The sequence below is a fragment of the Oratosquilla oratoria genome, chromosome 9 (assembly GCF_046742065.1).
Source record: "Oratosquilla oratoria isolate Oo_2021 chromosome 9, ASM4674206v1, whole genome shotgun sequence".
Taxonomy (NCBI): Eukaryota; Metazoa; Arthropoda; class Malacostraca; order Stomatopoda; family Squillidae; genus Oratosquilla; species Oratosquilla oratoria.
The window spans coordinates 15299204-15306703 of NC_134785.1; the positions used below are offsets into that span (position 1 = coordinate 15299204).

Consider the following 7500-nt stretch of genomic DNA (forward strand, 5'->3'; position numbering starts at 1 on the left):
TCATATCTCATTTTATCTAAACTGTTTTTAAATTTATGTATTGTTTTTGCACACACCACTTTCTCATCTAACTTGTTCCAAATGTCTATTACTCTGTGGGGAAAGCTGTTTTTTTCAGATCTCTTCTATAACTGTCTTGATTTTCTTTCCGTGTCCTCTCGTATTTCTATCATCCCATTTTATTAGATCCTCTCTATCAATAGTTTCTATGCCTTTCATGATTCTATAAATAGTTATCGAATCTCCTCTCTCTCTTCTTTGCTCTAATGTCTGTAGCTCAAGTTTTGCTAGTCTCCCTTCATATGATAGTTTTGAGAGTGTTGGTGCCAATTTTGTAATTGCCTTTTGTATTCTTTCAAGTTTTATTATACATTTTTTTGTACTTGGTGACCACATCGTCGCTGCACATTCCTGTGTGTGTGTGTGTGTGTGTGTGTGTGTGTGTGTGTGTGTGTGTGTGTGTGTGTGTGTGTGTGTGTGTGTGTGTGTGTGTGTGTGTGTGTGTGTGTGTGTGTGTGTGTTTGTTTCACCACAGTCTTGGATCACACGTTGGACTCGTGATCGAAAGCTATTACTCTCCCGGAAGAGAGAACTCATATATGGCCCAAATTATGGGTAATACTGTGACTTCACACACACACACACACACACACACACACACACACACACACACACACACACACACACACACACACACACACACACACACACACACACACACACACAACTCGTGGCGCGGTTGGTAAAGTTCCCGACTGCCATTACGAAGGTCCGGGTTCGGATCCCGCCCAGGACTGAAATAATTTCAGTATCGCTGCGCTGCGGGTTGTTACTTCAACTCTCGTGGGCGGGGAGTTGGGTGTGTGTGTGCGTGTAAGGTCACAGCATTACACATAGATCGGTCATATACGAGCTCTTAGCTCTCTTCCGGGAGGGAAATAGCTGGCGATCACGAGTCCAACATGTGATCCAAAGACCATGGTGAATCACACACACACACACACACACGCACGCACACACACACACACGCACGCACGCACACACACACACACGCACGCACGCACGCACACACACACACACACACACACACACACACACACACACACACACACACACACACGCACACACAAATCTTTGCCTAATAGAATTGGATGCCGGTTCGCAGTGCAGCGATGCTGGTTTCTTTTCCACCCTGGGTGGGATCACTGAATTGGCGGTCGAGAATGGTACCACTGCACCGCGTGTGTGTGTGTGTGTTTTACGATCCACGTACAAGCACATACCTGAGGAATGCCATACTAAACTGTGTCGCATAGACATCGCAACCGCTTAGTGTGTGTGGTCTGGTCTGATTCTTCTGCCCATCCTTCCCTTTCCTCCTCCTCCTCATCGTCATTTCTCCTGCAGGCATGGACAGGCGCTGCAGTCCGGCGTTGGAATTCGCAGTGTTCCCTTGCTTGATCCCACCCTGCCCTCCAGCCGTCTGTAGTCGTGAACTGAGATGCCCAAGTGGACAGATTTGCTGCCAGCATGAACAAAATGAATTTGTCTGCGCTTATCTTTGAGGAAATGTCAGAGTGCTTTGGGGACAGAGTTCAGGGTATTTTATTTTTTGCGAGAGAGAAAAAGAGAGAGAGTGAGAGTGAGAGAGAATGAGAGAAATTTCTTCATGTGGTGATGTGACCTTGTATAACAGTTTGAATTTGTTATGATTCCGTTAGCTGTACCCAAGGACCTGATGAAAAAGTATTACGCTAGCGATAACCATAAGAAAGTTATTCCAAATGTTTACTTTTATCAGTTTTTTATTAGAAATTGGACGTCTCTCTCTCTCTCTCTCTACCTTCGAGTGACTATCAGATCACGTCACACGTCCCCATGCACAGTCCTCTGCTAAAGTGCACTACACAAAAGTGTCACGTGGAGGTAGTGAACAATACGGTCATGTAACACTGAATGTATATGTCGCCCAATAAAGCTGGACTTTTCCGAGGGTAAGCCATAGTTTCTCCTTCTGTCTTGCTAAAAAGGGAGAGATCCTTGTCACATACGACAGAGCGTGCACTGCACAAAGAATGTTGATAAATCGGGAAATACAAAAGTGTGTGTATGCATGCGCGTTTACGTGCTCTTATTTACCTCAGTGCAATTTTGTGGTGAGACGTTTTTCTCATATATTTCGTACTTGCTTTCTTAGATTCAGTGTTGCTTCTGCTGTTGATGGTGGTGGTGGTGGTGGTGGTGGTGGTGGTGGTGGCGGTGGTGGCGGTGGTGGTGGTGGAGGTGGTGGTGGTGGTGGTGGCGGTGGTGGCGGTGGTGGTGGTGGCGGTGGTGGCGGTGGTGGTGGTGGCGGTGGCGGTGGTGGCGGTGGTGGTGGTGGTGGTGGTGGTGGTGAACGTCCTTCTCTCGTCCTCCTCCACCTCCACCACCCGACATTCCAGATTCTCACTCGCACTCCAAATCAAACTTGTCATCGTTTGAAAAGTCAAGTCGCAGACTTAACTATGAATACACATATTAAGGGAGTTAGTGATGATAGATAGAATGTACATCTGGCAAGCAGAGAGGAGGAAGGGGAGGAAGAGGAGTCAGTTACACCGAGACAGAACAGGTCTCAGGATATAAAGGATTACAAAAGCAGAGCATACCGACAGGAGACCTTTTGGTCCATAACTAGGTCGGATGCGAAAAAAATATGATAATGATAAATAAACAAATGAAAAATAAATAAGATAAAAATGATAATGATATAAACGATGATAAGTAAAAGGTTGCAGGCTCCTTTCCTTGCCGTAACCTTTGCGGGGACCGAGGGACATCACTTGGGGTCGCACCAACCAGGTTCCTCCCTCCCCCCCTTTTTTTTTGGGGGGGGACTGGAAGAGCGCCTCCACACGACTTTGTTCTCTGCTCGCCAAGTATATTTTTCGGTTTTGTGTTGTCCCCTGCACGTGTCACAAACGAATCAAGATCAAGTACAATATTATTCGCTGTAAAGTTTGATGGTGGTGTTTGATGACAGGCGAATTCTTAATGTGCATCCCGACTGTGCTAGTCTTCCACCAGTTTGCATGGCGGTTTGCAAATTTCGAGAAGAAAAAAAAAATAGGTTGGTAGCGAAGTAGAAAGGAAGAAATAAGACACATTATCGACCGAAGTCTTTATTTCACCGACCTCCATGACTTGGGTAAGCAAGATGGCCTCAGAAGCGATGGTATTGCCTGCTCAGGACACAGCGCTCTCGTCTCATCTCTCCTGAATGTGGATTTTATGACCGCGGGATGTGCAAGTAGGCACAAGCCCACTGCCCGCCGACCTCAGTGAGGCAGCAATACCGTTCTCCGAAGCATTCATCGTGAGTTCGGCCGGGACAGAGGTCATACGGCTGGCAAGGGTTCGGAGTGCAAAACCTTTGGGAGAACTCCAGTCTCGGGTCGCTGCATGGGTCAAAGCGCACACCATTCGTCCACTAAGGAAGATAAAGAGGACAACATACGACGCGTGAGTGTTTGTATTACAAATGTAGCATTTAAATGGGCATGTGCACTCACACAAACATACAACACGCACACACACACACACACACATATATATATATATATATATATATATATATATATATATATATATATATATATATATATATATATATATATTCGGAAGAAAGTTCACACCGGACTCGTCGCTTGAAATTTATTCCTACACTCCGAACCCTGTCCGGGGTTAGTCTTCAGGGTAAAACAGTGGCAGCAAAAGGAAATCTACATAAAAGGGGGTGGGGGAGGTCTCCCTCGTACACTAGATCAGGTAACCCGGTAACTATTACATTCCAGAAAAATTCAAAAGTTACACTTCACAAAGATTGACATAATATGGCCCGAAAATAACTCCAAAAGGACCCCATATCACATAGTTCACACATCAACACTCGTATCAAAAATAGCCTTGCGAATGAAATCTCACAGTAAAGCATGTAAACCTGCTTAACACTAATGCGAAGTTCCATTACGATTCAGCTACCGTCGCCTGTAATGCGAAAGGTCAAAGCTAAAGGCTGTATCATACAAATATACAATACAACAATAAAACGGACCCAAAGAGAGTAAATAAGAAAAATTTAAGAAAGATAGATGAGTGACCTACCAATTGGGACAAAAAGTCCATATGTCAGGATGCACCGCAATACAGCCAGTAACAAAATGTATTTGTGTTGTGTATACATACATACGTATATATATATATATAATATATATATATATATATATATATATATATATATATATATATATACTATGTATATATATATATATAATATGTGTAAAGACAGACAAATATGGAGGTGAGGTGGTAAAATGAAAAGTTACGGCTCGAGTATGGACCTTTATTCAGAACCAGACATTTCGACCTCTTAGGCCTACCTGTTTTCAGTCCACTGAGGAAGGCCCAAGAGGTCGAAACGTCTGGTTGTGAATAAAGCTCCATACTCTAGCCTTAACATTTCATTTTGCCACCTCACCTGCATACATACATACATATATATATATATATATATATATATATATATATATATATATATATATATATATATATATATGTGTGTGTGTGTGTGTGTGTGTGTGTGTGTGTATGTATATGTATGTATATATTGAGCTAAGATACCTGAGAAAACGAGTGGGTATTGGGGGGTGGGGGTTACCGGTCATATTGTCCCCTTGCCATGCCCCTTGCCATGCCATCCCCTTGCCCTTGCCCCGTCCCCTGGTCGCTTCGTCTCCGTTCATACCATATCGTCCTCGGGTCAAGTCGTCCTCGGTTCTGTGCCTCCGGGGGCTCTGCATAAACGAGGTTTATTCACTATCGATGTCATCGCCTCAGCAGCAGCAGCAGCAGCGCATGCGCAATTCTTTGCAACAGTGACAATAAATTTGCATAATTCATTTGTTTGATATGAAGAGCTACTTGCCCCAAATTTTATTGATTGGGTCATGGAACCTAACCTAACCTAAGATGAGGGAACCAACTAACGAAAGAAAACATAAACATACCATAAATAAAACAGTTTTCATTCTAATACATTTCTCAAAATAAAAAATATTTTATGAATCTATGATATAATCGTTTTACAGATAATAGCTAGGCTACTGGTTACTCATTTGGCCGATCATGATATGATAATGATATTCGTCACTCCCTTCGTGGCAGTGTTGCGACGACTGAACGCGGTCGGCTGCCTCTCCACTCGGGGAGACTCGAGGTGTGGAAATAGTCCTTTCGAGTGCGGGGGACGATTCGACCCGGGGGCGATGTGGCCCGGGGACGATTCGACCCGGGGACGTTTTGACCCGGGGACGATTGGATCCGGGGACGTTTTGACCCGGGGACGTTTTGACCCGGGGACGATTCGACCCGGGGACGTTTTGACCCGGGGACGTTTTGACCCGGGGACGTTTTGACCCGGGGACGATCTGACCCGGGAACGATTTGACTGGGTATCGGAGTGGGTGGAGGGTGGACAGAGGTCTTACATGGGGGGTAGAAATTTATTGGTTTGTTTGTGTTGTTTGTTCATTTCTTTGTGTGTGTGTGTGTGTGTGTGTGTGTGTGTGTGTGTGTGTGTGTGTGTGTGTGTGTGTGTGTGTGTGCGCGTGTGTGTGTGTGTGTGCGTGTGTGTGTGTGTGTGCGCGTGTATGCATGTGTGTGTGTGTATGTATGTGCGCACGTGTATATATGTGTGCGCGCGTGTATATATGTGTGCGCTCGTGTGCGTGCACATATGCGTGTACATGCGCGTGTGGGTGCGCGCGCGTGCAGTACTTACAGAGTCCAGGGTGCCGCAGCCGCACGCTGGTTGCGGCAACCGCAGACAGGAGCAGTGCCAGAAGTAGACCTCGAATCAGTGTCCTCATCTTGTTTCTGAAATAAGAGTCGATTAAGACTTCTTCGACGTGGCAGTGACTCTAATTCAGGATCCGGGAGAGGGTGGGGACGGGATTACAAACAATGGGGACCTTTTCAAAGTGACCCGTCAACACCTCCAATAATGCTCCAAGAGCTCGAGTCGGACCACAACGATCAATCGCGAACTACCGTAGGCGAACTCATGATGGTGATTCGGTTAAACGCCACGAACTTCCCCTTTCAGGAGGCTAAGACGGTGCCCCTTACCGAGGACTTTGTAGCGTGGAACTTAATGGACTATGCCTCTGGTCCAACTGGTTGGCGGTGGGGTTCGAACCGCTGTTACCTCGGCCTCCGCCCCAAGTAACGACGCTCTAACTCGCTCGGCCTGCGAACACGAACTCGTGTATCTTTTTTTTAAGTTGAATCTGGGGGGTTTTCTTACTTCGAGCAAGTCCGCTTCACCAGGCTCACTTACTCTCCGGCTTCTACCACAAACTATATATGAATGTGTGTGTGTGTGTATATATACATACTGCGCAGTAGGTCCGAGTTACCAGCTCGCTCCTTTTCATTAAACCGACTAAGGTTCATGAAGATTAAGACGAAGGGTATGATGAAGAATAAGACGAATGGGTAGACGAAGGGTAAGGAAAATGGGAAGATGAAGAATAGGACGAGGGGGAAGACGAAAGGGAAGACGAAAGGGAAGAAGGAAGGGAAGAAGGAAGGTAAGACGAAGGGCAAGAGTAAAGAGTGAGCCGGGAAGACCCACAGTCTTACCTCGACTCAGTGCCGTGGCTCTCGTCGAGTTCGTCTCTTGCTTGATATAATAACGATGATGACAAAGAAAACGTAAAGGGTTTCGGCACCTTCCCCAGTGATAGCCCCAAGGTTGTCGCAAAGGACTCTAGCAAGAACCGCCGTGCGTAGTCTGCCATCCTGTTTATCTGTAGAAATGGATTTGCAGTGGACAAATTTAGGTTTAAGAAGGAAATAGGTTTACCAGTAGTGGTTAACGAATGGAATAGACTTAGTAACCATGTAGTGAGCACTGAAACTATCGGTTGTTTTAAGAGAAGGTTAGATAATGGACATGGAATTGCCTGGTGCAGGCCTTATGGTCTCTTGCAGTCTCCTCTATTTTTACGTTTTTATGTTTTTATCTGTCTATGCAGTGCGGTGATGAGAAGATGTCGTGTCAACCACAAAAACAGGGCGGGCTGTTCTCTTTGTCCTTGGCAGCTCGAAAAGTCGTAAAGAAGAACAGTCACATGTTGTTTGCATTTGCACACAAAGTAGACCTTCTGATGAGAATCAACAGTAAAAGGAGTCGTGTTGCTGTCGAGGGCAGGAGAGGCTACTCCCTCGGAAAGAGCACAAGAACATGAGAGACTGCAAGAGACCTATTCATCTCTTAGAACAGCTAACTGATAAAAACCTAAGCAAGATGCTGTAATGATTATAATTTATCTTAGATAAAAACCTAAGCAAGATGCTGTAATGATTATAATTTATCTTAGATAAAACCTAAGCAAGATGCTGTAATGATTATAATTTATCTTATATTATTTGTTTATTTGTTTTGTAATCATTTGTTTG

At 45.0% G+C, this 7500-nt stretch overlaps 2 long non-coding RNA genes across 2 annotated transcripts in view; one reads left to right on the forward strand and one right to left on the reverse strand.

Annotated features, from left to right (window-relative positions):
- Nucleotides 1-2012, forward strand: part of LOC143027915 (uncharacterized) — a 9756-nt gene extending 7744 nt beyond the window's left edge. Inside the window, exon 3 of the long non-coding RNA XR_012966681.1 lies at nt 1408-2012. This is a non-coding gene — a long non-coding RNA (uncharacterized LOC143027915). The remainder of the gene's footprint in view (nt 1-1407) is intronic.
- The window catches only part of LOC143028253 (uncharacterized), a 110738-nt gene that overhangs the window by 54936 nt on the left and 48302 nt on the right, over nt 1-7500 (reverse strand). The gene's annotated exons all lie outside the window — the stretch shown is intronic.